Source organism: Astatotilapia calliptera, chromosome 10 (genome assembly GCF_900246225.1).
Source record: "Astatotilapia calliptera chromosome 10, fAstCal1.2, whole genome shotgun sequence".
Classification (NCBI taxonomy): Eukaryota; Metazoa; Chordata; class Actinopteri; order Cichliformes; family Cichlidae; genus Astatotilapia; species Astatotilapia calliptera.
This window is the reverse complement of record NC_039311.1, coordinates 29,665,928-29,672,964: the sequence shown is the minus strand read 5'-3', so window position 1 is coordinate 29,672,964 and position 7,037 is coordinate 29,665,928. Positions and strand designations below refer to the sequence as shown.

General features: G+C 38.9%; 1 protein-coding gene and 1 long non-coding RNA gene across 2 annotated transcripts in view; both read left to right on the top strand.

Annotated features, from left to right (window-relative positions):
• The window catches only part of LOC113030061 (uncharacterized), a 7,200-nt gene extending 261 nt beyond the window's left edge, over positions 1–6,939 (top strand). Inside the window, exon 2 of the long non-coding RNA XR_003273542.1 lies at positions 6,321–6,939. This is a non-coding gene — a long non-coding RNA (uncharacterized LOC113030061). The remainder of the gene's footprint in view (positions 1–6,320) is intronic.
• The window catches only part of LOC113030056 (polypeptide N-acetylgalactosaminyltransferase 10-like), a 512,613-nt gene that overhangs the window by 433,418 nt on the left and 72,158 nt on the right, over positions 1–7,037 (top strand). The gene's annotated exons all lie outside the window — the stretch shown is intronic.

Below are 7,037 nucleotides of genomic sequence, written 5' to 3'. Positions count from 1 at the left end.
TTCTTGTAGTGTTGTGGATAGTTTTGTGTTGCGTCAGAACAATGAGGCGACTGCTGTCTGCAGGTAGAAACAGGAGTGATACACCTGCTGCTGTCAGACCTGCAGGTATCAGGCTGTGATGTTCTCCTTTATAGTGGACAAATTATTTTTTTGAAGTGGCACAAATAATTTGTGTGGCATCTTATTGAATGCAGAACAGCTGATTGTTCTGTAAATGGTTTGAAATGGTTATAAAAAAAAGGTCAAAGGTAAATGGCTGCAAATAACTTTGTTGTTTGCAAAACTTGTGCATAGGATTTTGAAATTGACAATTTATATTTGCATTTAAAGTTATGAAATATGATCCATTAAACATGTTTGTGGTTGTCACAGTAAAAAATATAACTTTTTCTACTCGGATTTTATGTTTTTTGTGTGATTTCTAGATCAATTGTGTTAATACAGTTTGTCAAAATGAAAACATAACTGTAAATTCAGACACGTGAGGTTGTGCTGAAAAGAATGATACCAAACAAGGGAAAGGAAATAGTTTTTAAAGGTGAAATGTAGAGGGAAAATCATAAGTAGTCAAAAATGGCCAATTATACCCTGGACCCCAGATAGATAGATAGATATATATATATATATGTGTGTATGTATATATATATATATATATATATATATATATATATATATATATATATATATATATATATATATATATATATATTATTTTTTTTTTTTTTTTTTTTTTTTTTTTTAAGTAACGCAAACGTTACTTTTCAAGTAATTAATTACTTTTAGAATCTTGTAAATCAGTTACTAACTCAGTTACTTTTCTTGAAGAAGTAACTAGTAACTATAATTAATTACCGTAATTGTCGGGCTATAAGCCCCTACTTTTTGCACCAGCTTTGAACCCTGCGGCTTTTAGTCAGGTGCGGCTTTTCTATGGATTGTCCATGATTTTTGTCATATCGTAAGACGACTTGTTTTGTTTGTTCCGCTGTTGTACGGCACTACGTTGCCTGGCGGAAGGGCATGTGATCAGACACACAGTATCGGGTTCAAGAGAGGTATGTTGGTCACATGTCCATCCGCCAGCCAACATAGTGCCGTACAAGTAGCGCGATAAACTTGCAAAAAGCAAGTTATGCCCAACTCTACCGGTAGAATCTGACAGCGTGGAAAAGTGTGAAAACATCCACGATCACCAACGGATTTTGAAGGGCTGGACTGCTGCATGATGGAGAGGAGGACCCCGCCACGGCCCTTCAGAGGGTGTTCGACTCTGACACTGACAACGAGGATTTCTTTGGTTTTGAAAGTGACAACGAAGGAAAGAATCTGAGTGTGGATGACGAAGCCACCCTGAGCCTGTTCATATCCAACACTGGAGAAGAGGACTTTGGTGGTTTTAGTGGGCAGGAAGATGGTGGTGAATGACTGACTTTTCTTCTTGTTAAAGCCGTGTCACTGCACCTGAGCCTAAAAGGTAGTCCAATCTATTTTTCTGGTGTGCTGTAGGTTATTGTTATGTACTACATTTGTTACTCATTCATGAAGCACAGTACATGTTTCGTACTTGTAATTACCGCTACTTGTACATATACCTGAAAAGTTATGCAAATATGTACCCATAACTTGATTTTCAAAATATTAATAAAAGGGGTGTGTCTCCAAACAGCCATCTCTTTCCTGACAATTCGCTTTGTGCATATTCTCTTACATATGATAAGTCAACATTGAAACACCTGCGGCTTTTAGTCAGGTGCGGCTAATGTATGTACAAAACAGGATTTTCCCCTGATTTTAGCTTGTGCGGCTAATATTCAGGTGCGCTTTGTAGTCCAGGAAATACGGTACTTTTTCAAAGTAACTTGCCCAACACTGCCAAATAGTCAAGGCACCTAACTGTAAACCCACAATTGTTAATCCCATGTTTCAATGAATGAGATGTTTAGTTTGGCTTTAGAGATACAGATAACTTTGACACAGGTGGTGCTGAATAGAGGAACTAATTCGGGAACGCCAAAGTCAGAGTCATAAATTCATAAATTCATTTCAGCCACTGGTGTTGGGGGTCTTGTCAAAGCTGATGGAAATGTGAATACTCCATGTAATACCATTTGGAGACCAACCAGTAACTGTCACTGACTTCATTTTTCAGCCCTCAGCCATGATGGGCTGCTAGAGTATTGTGTTGACTTTAAAGCTCATAAGAACTGAAAAAGTCCTGTTTGCCCAATATACTGTGTTACTGAAGTGATTTATGTTTCAGTTAATCACTGCATGCATTTTTCATTTCTCTAGCAAAATATAAAGAAATGAGGGGCATCTCAAGACTTTTGCACAGTACTGTGTATACGAAACGCTGATTAAATTATATGCCTGAATAAGATGAATTAAATATGTCCTCCCAAAACGTTTTTTTTTTCCTTCCACAAACAGATTTTTTTTTCTGCACAGCGGCAAAACAAAGTAGTTGCTAAGCAACTCAGGAGCAGCAGTGTGAGTAGTGACTGGGTCAACTCATTATCATTTTAAATTAAGTGTTTTGCAGCAACAGGGTTTTTTCTGGCTTTGAGTAGTGGCTCCCTGTTTGAAAGAGAATGAAATTCATTGTTTTCAAGAGGTCTTTGTGAATGTTCACGTGTGTGTTCAGGCATTTGTGAGAAACAAACACGACAAATGACCACGAAATGATGAATTAGAGGTTCCACAGAATCTGACAGAAACGGAAGCTGAATTCAGTTTTATAATACAGGTATTAATTGGACATTCATGCATAGAATAATATGTCAGATGTATTCAAAATTGCGTATAGAATTAAGTGAAATGCCCTGTTTTTCTTTGGTGTGCAGTATATCTGATGATGCTAACCAAATGTGGATTTTGTTTTCAATTTAATTTTATATGAATCAAAGATTTAGCAATGTATAATAATATCCTACAGTCCAAAAACAGCTTTTTGATCTCATAGACAAAGACAATGTACTGTCAAGTCAGTCCACCATGACATTGGACAAAATCTAAACAAATCAAGCCATTAAAACTCAATTCCAAACATTAGAGGCTGTACAGGTGCAGTCATTAATACCATACACTAGGGCTGGGCAATATGACCCAAAATTCATATATCGATATTTTTAAAAAAAAAACTATATATCGCCCAGTCCTACCATACACTACAAATTATAATTGACTGTGAAGTCAATGACCAGTTCTTGAGGGGGAGGCTGCAATTGAAACAATCAAAAGCTGCTGATCCATTGACCTAGTCAAGCTAATTGATACGAATGGAATAGATGAGACTATCTTGAATGGGACATGGTTTGTTTCCATCACCTGAAGCATTTTAAAGCATCTGCACCTGAGATGATGTCGCCTGGCCTGGCGTACAGTGGAGTGCAACTGGCTCCCAGGCAAAATCAATAATTGTTTTATTATGTTTTATGCTTGTTATCAGTATAGTTGAACATACATGTGGTTGTTACCCTGCCAGATTAAACTTTAACTTGTGGTTAAGTGATCTTCATATTGACTAGCTTGCGAGATGTCAGTGCTGTCATTGCCGCTGGGTTTCCTTCCACGCAACTCTGGGAAGAGTGTTTGTGTTTTCTCCCTCCGGTGAACAAGAGCTAACAATCACCACCCCATAAATCAGTGCCCACGCAGTGTCTACGCTCTCTTTGCTAAACTCACACAGTCTGCTGACCATACCCACCATCAGCACTCACACACAGACATGCAGCACTGTTTCTCTGTGCCCCTGCAGCTACTGTTGTTCACCCTTTGTCCTGTGATGAAAGTCTGTCTGGTGCATTTCACTCTGCGCTATTCCAGGGAAGCAGATTGTGTGTGTGCGTGTGTGCGTGTGTGGCAGCTTTGTTTGCTTCACTTTGTTTCCTCCAGCATACAGCAGTCACCAGTTATGGACAATGAACTGCACAAGCACAGTTATCTGGTCAGACAGGTCAAGTATGCCTGTGTGAAAGAATTATTCAAACTGTTGCAGAAAGCCGCGCTTTATCAGAACAAACGTAGGCAGGGGAAAACAAGCAGCGACCTCAGCTCGTGTTTTTATGGCCTTTACGACGCTTAATGTGTGATTTAGGCTCAGTCTAGTTTCCATTTTAGTTTTTATCACTATGATCACAAAGCTGGTTGTTAAGGAGCAGTTACGCATTACGGTTTATATTCACCGTTACCACCATAATACATACTTGGACTAACGGTAAAAAAATGGAAAAGTGCTGCTGGTAAGAGGCAGATTAACTTCCATGTGAAATTTCTTTGATTTAATGATTAATTTAAGGGGAAAAAAGCCAAAGTTGGCAAGCGATCTCTCTGAACACTAGGGCTGGGCCATATTTTACCGTTCACGGTAATACCGGTATAATGTTAGGCAACGATAGGAAAATGAAATATCGCGATAGAATGGGAGTAAAACGCGCATGCGCAGTGCCTTTGTTTTCATACGCACATGGCCGATTGTTGAGTGAAACAGATGAACCAGAATTGGTTTGTAAAAATGGTGCAACTTCCGTGATGTGGAACTGGTTTGGTGTTTGTCCGTCAGATACACAACAAAGCACATTTTTTTGCAGAACATGCAAGCGGCCGTTGTTTATTCTCTCTCAACACACAAAGGTAATGTCAGAGGTGAAGCTTTTATCACCTCCTTTAAAAAATGTAAGTAGTTAAAAAAATGTGAGTTCTACTTTAGATATACAAAGAACTTTAATATCTCTGGTCCCTTATGTAGATAATGAGATGTATAGCAGAATTATGTCACTGAACCGCTGGCTGGCCAGGAATTGAAGGAAGCTGGGATTTCAGTTTGTGGATAACTGGGCTTTTTTCTGGGGCCGCCCTGACCTGCTGAAAGCGGACGGTCTGCATCCTACTGGAAAAGCTGCTGCTATTTTATCCAGTAACATAGACAGCGGCTTATAGCAGGTTTGACATTAGGCAATTAGCATTCGGCAGGTCACAGGTGATTAGAGAGCCTGCTAGGTTTATTGGTAGTTTACTGCTGGAGTCTATTAGCTTAGCTAACATGTCCTGTCAGGGAAATCTTTAAAGTATAGTAAGACTGCAAGAGTAACCAGACCTATAACACTGAGATTGTCTGCCACACAAACTGTGAGTCTTGTGTAGCCTGGAAAGTTTAAGGCCATAGTTTATTACAATTTAAGTTGAACTTGATTAGCACTTCAAAAGAGCAGTGAGCGAGATCAGTATATCTGAAAATACAGTTGTGGTGTTTGTGCAGCAGCCTCTCTCGTGTTCTTTTTGGCTAAAGGCAGAGTTCAGCTCCCCCACACAGTACTCTTTCTGTTGAATGCATTATAGATTAAAATATACACCTCAACCAACAGTCAGTACTTTTAATTGATAAAAGACATGTATACATAAATAAATACATAATGGTAATAATACATACATAAATACTAAGAAAATATTAATTAGATAAACACGCAGGAGAAGTTAAAAACAGTACATTTCAAATTGTAGGTAAATCTCTAAGTGGATGTTTTGGTGTTACTGACACTGTGTAACCGATTTAAGTTGGTTTTCATCAAAATAATAACACTTGTCTCAATGTTTTGGTATATAGTCTCCTGTAACATCTAAAAGAAGGTAGAGGTTGCAACAGATTGTGTCCACATTGTGATGGGTCTGTAATGCTATTTCCGAACTCTGAAGATATAGGTCCTGTGATTCTCTCTGCAGTCCTGACTGTTCTTTGTAACCTTGTTTAGTTCACTTTTGTGGCTGATTCACACCGGTGATGTCAGAACAGAACACATTATTGCAGTGTAGAACTGGATGACCAGCCCTTGTCCCATTAGTAATAGAAGATGTTGTGTTTTATCTTTAGTGTTTTAGTGTGTTTTCACACAGTCACAACACCCAGAGTGCTTCATTTACAGCAACTATGTTCATAGTTAATCTGCCAGTCGTGTTCTTTAAGTAAACTAGTAAGTAATTAAAATGTGAGTACCAAACTCAGTTTTGCTCCCGCTTTATTTTTAAACACGCATACTTGTATGCGCCCTATAATCAGGTGCGCCTTATGTGTGTGTTAAATACAATAATGGCACACATAACTGAGACTGCGCCTTTTAGTACGGTGCGTCTTATGGTCGTGAAAATACGGTACTTATACTTGAGGAATACCAACAAGTACAAAGTATAGTCCAAATGTACCTATAGCTTTTGATATACTTGTCGACATACTCCAAATATCACATCTGGTCATAAGGGGAGTCATGTGATTACACACCAACTTGTTCTTCTTTTTGAATAACACAGTTACTGTCTACTTTATTCAGGGGCATCACAAACCACAAGAAGGAAGTGGACTGAAGCAGAAATAAAGGCTGTGGAGAAGACTCTAATGGAGTACATCAGCTCTGGAAAGGTTCCTGGGAAGGCAGAGTGTCTCAATTGTATTGAGAGTTCACCATTAGCATTGAAAGAGAGACGTTGGGAGGGAGTTAAGTTTTACGTGAAAAACCGAATTGATGCTTTAAAGCGAGAGTCAGTGAAAAGAAGGTAAGAAGCTAATGTCAAACAAATGGAATATAAACAGCTTCAGTTACTGTTAAAATTTTCTCATGTTTAGAGAAAAAAAAAGATTGCTCATTTCTACCAGGCAATTGTTACAGTGCTGGGTTGGGGACCCAGTGTTCTTTGTTATTATTTACTTTGAAGTTCTGTGCCTCATGTGGATGTGTTTTGCTTTGCCCTCGTCTTTGTGATTTGTATCAGCTGTGTTCCTCGTGTGTTCTGACGCTCCTTGTTATTCCCCTGTGTATTTATGTCGGCGTCTCCCTCAGTTCCGTGTCGCATCGTACCCTCACCTTGCTGTGTTTCCGCCCGTGTTTCCTCAGTTTGTATTCTCAGTTTAAGTTAGTTTGTGTCCAGCAATAAAGCTGCTTTTTCAGCTCACTTTCGTCTCCGTGAGTCTGCATTTTGGGTCCACCATTTCCTGCCCGTCTACACACAGCCATGACAGCAATGATACATTAGTATTGAAAAGATTGTTT